Below are 14,344 nucleotides of genomic sequence, written 5' to 3'. Positions count from 1 at the left end.
AAAATCCCTCTATGAATTAAGAAGAAAAATTCCAGACAAAGTCATTCTTGTATCTGACCATTTGCCTCTATGTATGACCTTGACCTTTGACCTAGGGACCAGGTACTTGCGCATGACTCCGTCTCATAGTGGTAAACATTTGTGCCAAGTAATATTCAAATCCTGTTTTACATGACAAAGTAATACACCGGACAGGAAAAAATGTACCATTGACCTTTGATCTCCAATTGTGACCTTGACCTTTAAGTTAGGGTTCTGGGTGTTGTGCATGACACGTCCTCTCATCATGGGGAACATTTATGCCAAGTAATATTAATATCCCTTGATGAATGACAGAGTTCCGGACCGGACAGGAAAAAAAACCCTATTGACCTTTGACCTTCAATTGTGACCTTGACATTTAAGCTAGGGGTCCGAATTTTGCACATGACACGTCGTCTCATCATGGGAAAAATTTGTGCCAAGTAATATTGAAATCCCTTTATGTATTGTAGAGTTATGGTCCGGACAGGAAAAAACCCTGTTGACCTTTTACCTGCATTTGTGACCTTGACATTTGAGCCAGGGGTCCGGTATTTCCGCGTGACAAGTCGTCTCATCATGGAGAACATTTGTGCCAAGTGATATTAAAAACCCTTAATGAATGACAGAGTTATGGACCGGACACGAAACAGACCCTGTTCATACCATGTTAACATCTTACAGCCATGTGTGACCTTGACTTTTGAGATAGGGGTCTGAAAGTCATGCTTGACACGTCGTCTTATTATGAGGTACATTTGTGCCAAATAATATTAAACTGCCTTCATGGATGGCAGAGTTATGGACTGGACAGGAAAAACGCCCTGTTGACCTTTGACCTCCAATTATGACCTTGACCTTTAAGCTAAGGGTCCGGGCTTTGCGCATGACACGTCGTCTTATCATGGGGAACATTTGTGCCAAGCAATATTAAAGTTCCTTCATGAGTTATGGACTGGACACGAAATTGTGGACGGACGGAAGGACGGAATGACGGACGGAAAAGCGCATTCCTATAGTCCCTAAAACTGGTTTTCAACCAGTAGGGAACTAATTATTACCTAGGGAGCAAAATTACTCAGAAATAAAGAGTGTTTAGCGATAGTTTGGGCAGTGGCTAAGTTCCACCGATATTTGTGCGTTAAGGACTTCGTTTAAGAAACAGATCATCAGCCGCTCACCTATTTGAATAAAGCTTAACTTAGCATTTCCATGTTGATGAAATGAGCGTTAGCATTGCAGCCATGTAGGATCACTATTAGAGCAATTCTAGGTAGAGAAAATGTAGTTGCAGATTATCTGAGTACAATGCAAACAAGTGGCTATATAATTAAATGGTGTAGAGATAGTGACAGTTTTATAGTATGTCATTTTGTTTTCATGCAAGTAAATTATAAATTTTCTTTTAAAGGAGGGTCGTGTGTCACATACTGACATACGGGCCTCAAAGTATCTGTTTTTATCTGCAAAACCACTATAACGAGTCTTATTACAATACAGTTTCCCGAAATTGTCCAATTATATAAAGTATTGAAGAAGAGATTGAGAATTTTATTAAATGATAACAATGTCAGCAGACATAGTTATTTAACAACATTAATAAATATATATATTACTAACACATTTTTAACATAAGTAAGTGTCCCAAACTACATCACATTTCTTTCGGACGTGTTCAGTAGAAGATATCATCAGCTTTGACAGTCTTTCTCTTTCTCTTTCTGCACGAATGCCTGAAATATATGAAATTGGCTGATATAATTTCTTAACAGTAACCTTATGTTTGTGACACAAACTGAAGCGAAATTAACTTATTAAAATTAATTAATTAAATTGACACTGTCACTGAATTAATGAAGAGATTCAATTTTTCTAAGTTTGTAAAAGAATTCTTTTGATGGAAACCATATTGAAATTGACCTTCATCAAGAAAAGATTACATTGCCTCTACATTGTAATTAACACGGTAAGTTATGATTACAGAGAGGAGATGAAAATCATCTGACATTCGATAAAAGTTGAAAAGATTTTGACAGGTAAATAACAACAAAACTGTCCGTAGTGTACTAACAAATTTTCTGCTACATCTTTCGTCTCAGCTGTACTGCTTTCAGATTTCCTTCTCTTTACAACCTTAACTGCAATTTAAAGAATAACGTAAGTTTCATTATCATAACACAATACTTTTAACCAGACATGTAACAACATGATCACAGTCTATTTAACAAGAGCTGTCAGAGGACAGCAACACTCGACTATTCAACAGCCTTGTCAATTGAATGAATACAAAAGTCGAAAAAGGGGCATAATTTTGTAAAAATGTGAAATAGGGTAATGGAACCTGCACAGTGCTTATCAGCTCATGACAGTGGACACGTGTGTGAAGTTTCAATCTATTCCCACTAGTGTGTACTGAGATACCAGCTTACATATAAGAATTTAACCAAAAACTGCTAAGTTGAAAAAGGGGCATAATTTTGTAAAAATGCAAAGTAGAATTATTGAACCTTTGCACCTGCATGTTATATCAAGACAGTAAATAAGTGTGTGAAGTTTCAATCTTTCAACCCTTTCCCATTAGTGGGTACTGAGATACCGATACCAGCTTACATACAAAAACTTAACCAAAAATTGCGTAGTCGAAAAAGGGGCATACTTTTTAAAAAATGCAATGTAGTTATGGGACCTGCACAGTATATGTCATATCATGACAGCGAACAAGTGTGTGAAGTTCCAATCCATTCCCATTAGTGGATACTGAAATACCAGCTTGCATACAAAAACTTAACCAAAAACTGCTAAGTGAAGAATGGGGCATAAATTTGAAAAAATACATATTACAGTTATGGGACCTAAACAGTGCATGTCAGATCATGATAGTGAACAAGTGTGTGAAGTTTCAATCCATTCCCATTAGTGGTTACTGAGATACCAGCTTACATACAAAAACTTAAACAAATCGGGACGCCAACGCGGACGCCGACGCACGGGCGAGTCCAATAGCTCTACTATTATTTGAATAGTCGAGCTGAAAAAAAATGTTTAGTATAGTTTGAAGTGCATATAAGCAGAATTGTAAGTAACCTTTTTGGGTGAAAATAATATTCAGCTTTTGTAGAGTTTAACAAGTTAACTAAATTATCCAACATACTTACACAACGAACGTGTCGATGAAACTGCTGCTTCTCCATCTGTAGTTGTATATTGCAGAATGGTGGACTCTGCATCTTGATGGAGTGGTGCCTCTGTAGCTGTTGAAGGTGGTGTAGTTGTTACTTCTGGGCCAGGTAAAGGAGCAGCTTCTGTGTCTTCTCGTGGTAGTGCCTGTACATGAAGTTGGCCTGGTGTCTGTTGTTCAGGAATGGTTACATTTGCGATCTGGTGCTCTGAATAAAGACAAAACAAACCTTTGTTAACATGTTGGCATTGTTTGAATATTGACTGAAAAGTTTAGTGAAGAAATCTGTGAAATCTATGTTTAGTGATACCGAATATAATATATATAAAATTTCTCAGCCAATATACCATTGATACCCGTGTAAAATGCACACCTGGGTATAATACACACCCTCTGATTTTCGCCGAAAATCCTAGGAAATATATTTTGGATCAATTTTTAGGTGTATTGAAAACAAAAGTAGAGTTCACATCGACAATTGAAGTCACCGTACCATCAATTTTTGTTTTCTGGAAAATAAAACCAATAAATTTTCACCAAAACTTCTCAATTCAAACCGATAACAGAATGGGTGATCATCTTTTTTTTACGACCTGTTAAACTTTATAGATCAAATGGCAAGTGATTAGCAATTAGGGTGGAGCCTTGTGACAGTTGTTGTTCACAGTTTGATCTCAGTTTTAGATAATAGTCGATCTTTCATAAGTATCGTACTATACAAGATTTTGAATATTTCTTTCTTCAAAAAACACTATTTGTTTATGTAAATTAGTTTTGCTAAAGGAAAAATTAACTACTCTTAACTAATACGAAATGTAACGGCAGTTATAGTTTTTAGCCTAGACAGTTAGTGCGGAAAGTAGTTTCCTTTTACCGGAATAACAATAAGAGCTGTCACAGGAGACCGCGCGCTCGGCTATTGCGATGCTGGATAGTGAAACTGGGCACATCTGAGGAAGCTTGAACTGTCATTAGATTGTTTAATGACTAATAAGAATGAAAATATAATAGCTTGAGGGCCAACTCATAGTCGTCACTCAAACTCACACTTGACTCAAACTTGGGTATGCATCACTCAAGTGAACCTCGAGTATACCTTGCGGGAGTGTGAGTAGAGTTCGATAGTCATATTCATAAATCACACTCTGTCTTAACTCTTGGAATAACAGCTCGAGTAATGGTTTCATTGCACACAATGGATTTAGCGGATTATAACGGTTTATATGACAATAGCATCAAAGGTATGCAAAAGTGCTGATCATCATTTTCGTAGACGGAAGTTGTCATCTTATTGCTTTTATGTATGTTTTTCTGTCCAGCCCTCTATTTGTTTTACAAAACGTTCTTCCGTCGGTTCGTCCGTCCGTCCGTCAGTCTACTCGTCAGCATTAGTAGAATGAAATTTATATTTAAAGATACACGAGTTTAATGTTCGCTGAAATTAAAATTTAACAACAGAATTTTTAACTCTGCCATTAATTGTTGGTGTTTCCCGAATGTCCGGTCGCATATTAAATTTCAGTTATCAAAAACATTTTTTTTTCATAAAATAAATATTCCATTGTCATTTAAACAATGATATTTAATAAATAAAGGTTTTCTTCAAGGCAATAATTTTTAGGAAATGTATTAATTAACCAATATCTAGGCTCGTTATATGTAAATAATTGTTACTACGATGTGTTTTTCTGAGAGTGACTGACGAGCCCCGTTAGATTAGGTTTCGTAAATGTATATTTGATTTCCTTTATCTATTTTAACCGCTTGCATCAATTAACTGTCTTTTAATTTGTTGGGTCTTTTTGCGTTTTTGTCGTCCTAAGCAACATGTATTAAAAGAACATAATATTTGTTTCAAAAATAACTTGCACACATATCAACTTTCGCTTTAAATCCATACATGACACTGTTATCTTACCTTCTAATTAATTAAATATTGTAAATTTATCAACTTAACTTACATTATGAGACCTTGAGGAACACTCAAGGGTCCCCAGCACCTCCCTCAACATTCACTCACTCTTAGGATTCGACTCGACTGTCACTCACCTTCATGAATATGAATCGAATCTTTCGTGAGTAAAGACATGACCGTTAGGCAATTTATTTGAGTGTACTCAATGAGTGGTGCTGGGGTATTGTCTATGAATATAGCCCTGAGTGTGTGTCAAAAGTATTATGCATTGAATAAGTATAATTCTAAGCAAAATGGGGGTGATTCGTGAAAAAAATGGTGCAAGAGTGAATTTTGTGAGTATGATTTCTTTTCCTTACCGTGCATGATCAGAAATCAGAGTTAAAAAATACTATAGGTCTAGTACCGGCAATTCATTGTGAAAGACATTATTATAAAATGTAACACTGCTTTAAAAAAATTATCGCAAAATGCTCATTATTATTTTATCAATTTTATATAACGTTTGTCAAACTTTTCATAAATTTAGCGTGTTTTTTTTTTGTAAGAAACACTTGTAATAAAAGATTACACGCCCGAAACGGTAACCATTCATTCGTGAACAATAGATTGATACAATAACAAAAGCAATCAACGGTGTGCATAACTTGACAGCAGACGAAAAACTCGTGAGATAAAGATAACGGGTCATTATATTAAGCGAAATATCAATATTTATTTCTGCGTCAAAAATTCTGCTGATAGTTTAAATGTGTTAAGAGTATACAGAAAGCTTACGTAACTGTATAAAACATGCAGTATATATATTTGTGAAAAATATTATATCAATGAAATTAAATAAGCATCATACACATCATACACATGATGCGAGACACATCAGTTCTCAAGAAAATTACTCTTAGAATTTATAAAGTGTATATTTTAAGAAAACTTTGATAAAGCACTGCGTTGCACTCTTTTTCGCGACCTCGATATGATCTGCCAATATTGGACCGATATTTGTTGGCCAATTGTCGTTTGCCAATATCGGAACTATGTCATTATGCTGTTGGCCCGATACCATCTGCCGACGTCGGGCCGACATCATTCCTATTTGCGGCCGAAATTGAAGCCGATATCGGACCGTTATAGACAACGACGTCGGTTTGACATCGGGCCGATATAGAATGCTGGCTGGGTTTATTTCTGCGCAACAGGCTTGACCCGCTGTATAACAGAACTAAAACCCACAGAATTAACCCGCTATACGGTAACTTAGATAAAGTGAAAGTGCATCAAAATTTTAATCTGAAAATCAAAAGGACACAGGATAAAATGTCAAACAGACGCTGATGGTTGGCTGCATTAGGGATCATCTACTTCGCATGTCCAATCATCTTACTAACTTTCAAAACTATGAGGATTATAGTGTATTGGAAACAGTTTTCCATGTACAGGACCCTTGTACCCTTTGTCCTTTACCTTTGATCGAGTGAACCGATGATCAGTTAGGTTCATCTACACTGCATATCCAGTCATCCTATTAAGTTTCAACATTCTGGGTTAAGTGGTTCTCAGATTATTGATTGAAAAGTGTTTTCTATGTTCAGCCCCTGTGACCTTGACCTTTGATGGATTGACCCTAAAAAGAATAAGGTCAATTTACTCTCTTCATCCTATCACCCTATGAAATTTGTAGGTTCTAGAGGAAATGGTTCTTAAGTTATTGACTGGAAATTTCCATAGGCTGTCCACTGACACCATGGCCTGTAAGAGTGACCCTCAAAACAATAGGTGGCAACAACTCTGTAAGTCATATCACCCTATGAAGTTTCAACATTCTGGGTCAAGTGGTTCTCACGTCACTGACCAGAAATAGATTTCCATGTTCTTAGAATGACCCTAAGATCAAAAGAGGTCTTTTCCTCAGCATGTCCAGTTATCCTATGAAGTTTCAACATTCTTGGTCAAGTGGTTCTCATATTATTGATCGGAAATTGTGTTCCATGTTTAGGGCACTGTGACCTTGACATTTGATTGGATGACGCTAAAAACAAGACGGTTTCTACTCTTTAAGCCCTGCCACCCAATGAAGCTTGAAGGTTCTATGTCAAATGGTTCTCTAGTTATTGATCTGAAATGAAGTGTGATGGACGGACGGACGGAAAGGGCAAACAAAATATGTCTCTCCCAGTGGGGAAGACATAATAACTGAGATACGAGTGAAAGAAGTGCTTGAAAACTTTAACCTGAAGTCGAAGGTGGGCATCATTCATGAAATACTGGTACCAAAGTTATGGACCTTGTAGCATAAGATGTGGGTGATAACTGGGAACAACTATTTTAAGTTTGAATCAAATCCATTTAGTTCTAACTGAGATAGAGTGAAAGGGCATCAAAATTTTAACCTGAAATTCTAATTAAAAAGGGGCATCATTTATGAAATATTGATGTGAGAGTTATGGCCCTTGTAACATATGATGCGGGTGGTGATGAGGAATAACTATTTTAACTTTGAAATAAATCCATCAAGTAATTACAGAGATAAAGTGAAAGTACATAAAAATATAACCAAAGTGCTGACACGGAAGGACACCGGCGACGGGTCGAGTAGGACAGCTCCCCGTACTTAGTATAGTCGATCTAAATATATAAATTTCACAAAATTGTGTCCAAACTCCCCACAGCGATTACTTACACTTATGGTACATTAAATCACTGTATCACAAGTTGTTTAACCAGATATCTATGAATTTAAAACTCCTCTTGTAATAAAGCTCAAATAAGAAACACGTATGCAAATAATCCTAATGTGATATTTTCTTTATTTTTGTCTTCAGGTGTCTTACAATTTTTGATGCATAAATCTGACTCCATGAAGTCACATTTCTTGTAAATTAAGCAGAAACTGAAGTACAAGGTATATTTCTAAATTGTAAGGCTAACTAAAAAAATACTGTTTATATACATGGAAGGGACAATTTAGGTCTGTTTTGAATATGTAATAAAATAACATAACTTCTCCCACAGAAATAGTTACATGGAATGAGAATTCCTTATGGAACCCTTATGCAAAGTTTCATTCTTGTTATACTTCAAAAGCATTGAACATAACAAAGTGGGGTTTATTCCAATGAATCATAGTTAAACAACTTGCGTAGATGAGCTATGTATACCTTTTGTGTCGCTCTTTGGTTTGCATATGTTTTTGTTTTAATAATGGTAAGAAGGAATATTTTGACCAATTTGTAACATGATTGTTGATTTGTCAAACAGAGGCACAGACTGAAACCCAGGCTAATCTTATGTTTGACATTCTTTTGTAATGTTCCAGTTCAAATGTAATACAGACTTTATATCAATGATAATACTTAAAGTAGAATTATGCGCATTTTCAACGAAAAATCAAATTGAAAAAGATGTGTGTGAAACGGGTGGAGGAAAATAAAGCTTTTAACCCAATATACCAAACTTTTCCTAAGTACCAGTACAAAATAATGACTTTCCTATAAACGCATGCTCTCATGTCCATAATATGGTGAAACGTCAATTTTGAAGACAATTCATTTTTAGCTAAAACCTGAAGCTCAGAGCCTTAAAGACTTAGTGAAATAAATAACATAGTGAAAAACAGCAATCTTTGACCAGTTAGGGACAAATTACTGTAAGGAAAAGGTATTTTTCAGATACAATATATCACTTGAAAACTGTGTCACATAGACACATGGGGACCTAGTGAATTCATGGAGACAAATATTCTGACCAATTTTCATTAAGAATGGACCATAAAACGTGGCCTCTTGAGTGTAAACAAGCATTTTCTTTGAATTGACCTAGTGACCTATTTTTTTACCCCACATGACCCAGCTTTGAACATGTCCAAAATGTCATGAAAACAAACATTCTGACAAAGTTTCAAGAAGATTGGAGCAAAAAAGTTGATTCTAGTGTATACAAGCTTTTACTTTGGTTTGATCTAGTGACCTAGTTATTGACCCCACATTGCCCAGATTTTAAATCATCCAAAACTTGATATTAATGAACATTCTAACCAAGCTTTATGAATATCGAATAAAAAATGTGCCGCCAGGATGTAAACAAGCTAATTCTTTGATTTGACCTGGTGACCAAGCTTCTGACCTTATAAAATCCAGATAAAAATTCTCACCAAGTTTCATGCACATCAAATGAAAAATGCAGCCCCTATTGCATGCACAAGGCTTTTCCTTGATTTTAAGAGGTGACCTAGTTTTTGATCTCAGATATTCCAGATTCGATCTTGGGCTAAAGATCATTAAGATCATCATATTGACAAAGTTTCACGAAGATAGGGTCATAAACGTAGCTTCTGGGGTTTTATCAAGCTATTCTTTTGGTTTGATCGGATGGCCTAGTTTTTGACCTAACATGACCAAGATTCAAACTTGACCTAGAAGTCATCAAGATAAACTTTCTGGCCAATTGTCATGAGTTTCAAACTTAAATTGTGGACTGTTATCAAGACTTTCCTAGTGACTTAGTTTTTGACCTTACATGAGCCAGTTTCCAATCTGTCCTAAAGACCATTAAAACAAACACTCTGACCAAGTTTCATAAAGATTTCGGAAAACTGTGGCCACTAGAGTGTTCACAAGCTTTTCTTTGATTTGACCGGGTGACCTAGTTCTTAACCGTATATAACCCAGATTTAAACCTGACCTAGAGGTTATCAAGACAAAAATTCTGACATATTCTCATGAGTTTCAAACTTAAATTGTGGTCTCCAGAATGTTAACAAGATTTTCCTTTGATCTGGCTTAGTGACCTAGTTTTTGACCCAACATGACAAAGTTTCAAACTTGATCTAGAGATCATCAAGACAAACATCCTGACCAAGCTTCATAAAGACTGAGTTACAACTGTGGCCTCTAGAGTGTTCACAAGCTTTTTCTTTAATTTGACCGGATGTCCTTGTTTTTTTTATCCCAGAATCACTTTCCATAGAGATCATCAAGACAAACATTCTGACAAAACTTTATAAAGACTGAGTTATAACTGTGGCCTCTAGAGTGTTCACAAGCTTTTCCTTTCATCTGGCCTAGTGACCTAGTTTTTTACTCCACATGACCCAGTATCGTTCTTGACCTACAGATCATCAAGACAAACTTTATGTAGTTTCATAAAGACTGAGTCACAACTGTGGCCTTTAGAGTTCTCACAAGCTTTTCCTTTGGTTTGACCAGGTGACCAAGTTTTTGACCTTATATAACACAGATTTAAATCTTGCCTAGTGGTCATCGAGATAAACTTTCTGACCAATTCGCAAACTTAAATTGTGGTCTCTTAGAGTGCTAACAAGATTTTCCTTTGATCTGGCCTATAGACCTAGTTTTTGACCGCATAAAATCCAGTTTCAAATTTGACCAAGAAACTATCAAGGCAAACATACTGACCAAATTTCATAAAGATTGGATCACAACTGAGGTCTCTATAGTGTTCACAAGGCAAGTGAGGACGGACAACGGACGCAGACGGACGCTGGACAATGACCAGTCACCATACCTCACCTTGAGAACGTAGTGCTCAGGAGTCAGTTTTGTCGCGTCACATCCCGTCCCGAAACCTATATCTCAGTTATTACTGAATGGATTTAATTTAAACTTAAATTAGATGTTCCACCTTATCGCCTACATCATGTGACACAAGGTGCACAACTCTGACACCAATTTTTTATGAATTATGCCCCCTTCTACTTAGAATTTAAGGTAAATTTTGATGCATTTTCACTATATCTCAGTTATTACTAAATGGATTTGATTCAAACTTAAAATAGATGTTCTCCACCTTATCATCCACATCATGTGACACAAGGTGCATAACTCTTATACCAATTTTTCATGAATTATGCCCCATTTTACTTAGAAGTTAAGGTTAATTTTGATGCATTTCACTATATCTCAGTTACTGCTAAATGGATTTAATTCAGACTTAGATGTTCCAACTTATTACCCACATCATGTGACACAAGGTGCATAACTCTGACACCAATTTTTCACGAATTATGCCGCCTTTTACTTAGAATGTAAGGTTAATTTTGATGCATTTTCACTATATCTCAAATATTACGAAATCCATTTGTTTCAAACTTGAAGTAGTTGTTTCACATCATCATCTTCATCATATGACACAAGGTCCATAACTCTTGCACCAATATTTCCTAAATTATGCCCCCCCCCCTTTTGCTGAGAATTATACTTATATAATGTAGCTCATGAACGGCTTGACAGATTTAGATAAATTTTGGTACACAAGTGTAACATCATAAAATACAGGTCAAGTTCGATTTAAATTGCACATTCTTGTGGCCATGTCTTTCTTATGGTTGCCATTCTTCTGTCACAAGACCGTATTTTGGGGGTATTTGTCACTCCTGTGACAGTTCTAGTATAAACATGCTGTCGTCTAAATTATCGTGCTGGAGTAGTAATCCGATTATTTTAATAAACAAATTTTCACTTTGAACAAATTCAGTCTGACAAAAACAAAATTACAGTTAGGTTTGAGACATTTCATACCTATCACCAGAACGAAAATTTGCTTAAAATTATCACAAGGCTACCTGTTATTTGTAGTTCTTCATAAAATTGATAAGATATAGAAGACTTTATGTCAACTCAATGTTTCCACTTGATGTGAATTTAAATGGCAAAGGTAATAAACCAATGTAAAACTTACACTGCCTAATATCAATTGCCTAATTTCTTCGCTTGGATGACTGAATTTGATAAACGCATACTATAATTGGTAGCAATAGAAATTAAATGCCGACTTTTTATTCTGTTAGGAGGTGCACATTATTTGATATATATAGATACTATGAGTTGCATTATTTTATTTAAAGAAAATGTCAACAACTTACATAGTTATGATACTTTTATGTGTGTACTCTTATATTTTTGTGGTCTAAAATATGTTGATTAAAAATATGTGTAATATCACAAGATACGAGTGAAGGTCAATAAGTTCGTAGAACAAAGTATATATTGATACAAAACAAAACTCATTTTTTTCATCTTTGCACAGTATACGCAATTGTTATTTGAGTGATAACAGTCTTTCAGTCAACACCGACAATTTTCTCTCTTGCTTGAAAGTTGAATAACCTGACCCATAGGCAAAAATGGAAAATCAAAATTTGGAGTTTAGAGCTGTAATTAAGTTCCTCACTAAAGAGGGATCAAATGCCAAAGAAATCCATCGCCACATGGCTGATGTGTATGGTGATAGTAGCCCGCAGTATTCCACAGTGGCAAAGTGGTCAGCAGAATTTAAACGTGGACAAAGTTCTTTGGAGGATGACACACGGTCAGGTCGGCCTGCTGATGCCATCAGTAAGGAGATGGTTGATCGTGCTGAGGGTCTTGTAATGAATGGTCGTCGAATCAAAGCCGATGAACTTGCTAGAGAGTGTGGCATTTCCCATGGAAGTGTTTGCACTATAATTCATGAACATCTGGGGATGTCAAAGATTTCTGCAAGAGGGGTCCCCCGAAATTTGAACACGCTGGATCGTCAGCAAAGGATGGAATTAAGTCGAGAGCTTCTGAAAATTAACAATGCCAATCAAGAAGACTTTCACACTCGTCTCATAAAAGGAGATAAAACATGGATTTATTAAGAAATATCGTACTCAGCTATCAGCTGGCAAAGTAATGGCCACTGTATTTTGGTGCTCAAAAGGGGTGATATTAATAGATTATAAACCTGCTGGTAGTGCAACCACTGGGGCCTACTATGCAGATCTTATCAAACAGTTAAGGGCTGTTATTTAAAGAAAAAAGGGGGGAGCTAGCTGCCGGTGCACTGCTTCTGCATGACAATGCCCCTGTGCACAAGTCAAGACTTGCACAAGCGGCTGTTCAAGAGTGCAAGTTCGAACAATTGAATCACCCTCATAACAGTCCAGACCTGGCCCCAAGTGATTATTATCTGTTTCGTCGAGATGATGATGAACTGAAGGCTGCCACAGAGGCGTCGTTTGAGGACCAAACAGAGGACTTTTTTTTTAAAGGCATAGACTGCTTAAAAGAAAAGTGGGGCAATTGCGTTGAGGTAAAGGGGGATTATATTGAAAAATAATATTAAAACTATCAGCTCTATTATAAACCCCAAGTTCTACGAACTTATTGACCTCCCCTCGTTTATTTCAAGGAAAGGTGTGTTTGAATAGTGCGTGTCTTCTTAATTTCTAACAGCGATAGTTAAACATTCTTTTCTGTCAACCGCAATAGTTTTATGTATGCAGTTTTATATTTCGTGGTCTGTTAATCAATGACATATGAGAAATGTATAATACTTTCCCCGATACCATTTGTATCTAACCTTAGGAAGTCCTTCTATCATGTTTCACAACATACGAGTAAGTACTTTAGTTTTTGTTTTGTTTTTGATATACATTGCCGCTTTTGTTTTGTTTTGCCGCCGCCGCCGTCTTCTGTCATTTGTGTTGTTTTCTTTGTCGACCCCGTGTTTGCTATAAATCTATTTCCTCATGGGTAATGATCTAATATGTTGGCGAGCAACAGTGGAGTCATTTTATAATGGTCAGCAGTTGGTCCGTGTTCATGTGAAATATACAGTAAATCTTTCATATTTTCTTAAGGAAATTTTACCATTTTTTTTCTATTCTTTTTCATGTTGTTTCAACTTGCAAAGTTAGTAAGAACAGCAACTTTAAATACGCAATTTATAACTGGAATAATACTGTTCGTCAGCCCTTTTCACGGTTCATCAAACAAGCTTAATCAGTCAAACTGTAAGAATAATCAACAGTATGTATCGGTCGATAAACTAAATACCGGTGGTAACTCTTTATAGTACATAATGTATTTATTACTTTTGGCAGGTGACTTCGAGCTTAATCGCGGTCCTGTGATTAATCATGAAAACTGTTTATCTATACTTCGCCAAAATACTCGCAGTTTTAAAAAATAAAATTTTACTTTATTAAATATCAATATTTAGATATAGATATTTTGTGTTTTACAGAAAGAAGTTGGACGCAAGTATACAAGATAGTACAATACAACTACCGGGTTTTGATTACATGTTCAGAAAGGATATTACATGTCATTCTACGGGTTTTCCAGTTTATATTTCTGCTTTGTATAGACATATTAATTTAGACAAGAGCCATGTTAGACATGGCCAATCCCCCCACCGGGCATATTATAATTGAAGGCTAAAGTTCCTGGCAAGTTAGTGTCTGAAAG

At 36.0% G+C, this 14,344-nt stretch overlaps 1 long non-coding RNA gene across 1 annotated transcript; it reads right to left on the bottom strand.

Moving 5' to 3' along the window:
- Positions 1-1,557: 1,557 nt before the first annotated feature.
- LOC128557120 (uncharacterized) lies at positions 1,558-3,678 on the bottom strand. The gene is made up of 3 exons (XR_008371048.1): positions 3,177-3,678; positions 2,093-2,159; positions 1,558-1,754 (listed from the first exon to the last, which is right to left on the bottom strand). It is a non-coding gene; the product is annotated as an uncharacterized LOC128557120 (long non-coding RNA).
- Positions 3,679-14,344: the final 10,666 nt, after the last annotated feature.

The sequence above is a fragment of the Mercenaria mercenaria genome, chromosome 5, assembly GCF_021730395.1.
Source record: "Mercenaria mercenaria strain notata chromosome 5, MADL_Memer_1, whole genome shotgun sequence".
Taxonomy (NCBI): domain Eukaryota; kingdom Metazoa; phylum Mollusca; class Bivalvia; order Venerida; family Veneridae; genus Mercenaria; species Mercenaria mercenaria.
This window is presented reverse-complemented; position numbering and strand designations above follow the sequence as displayed.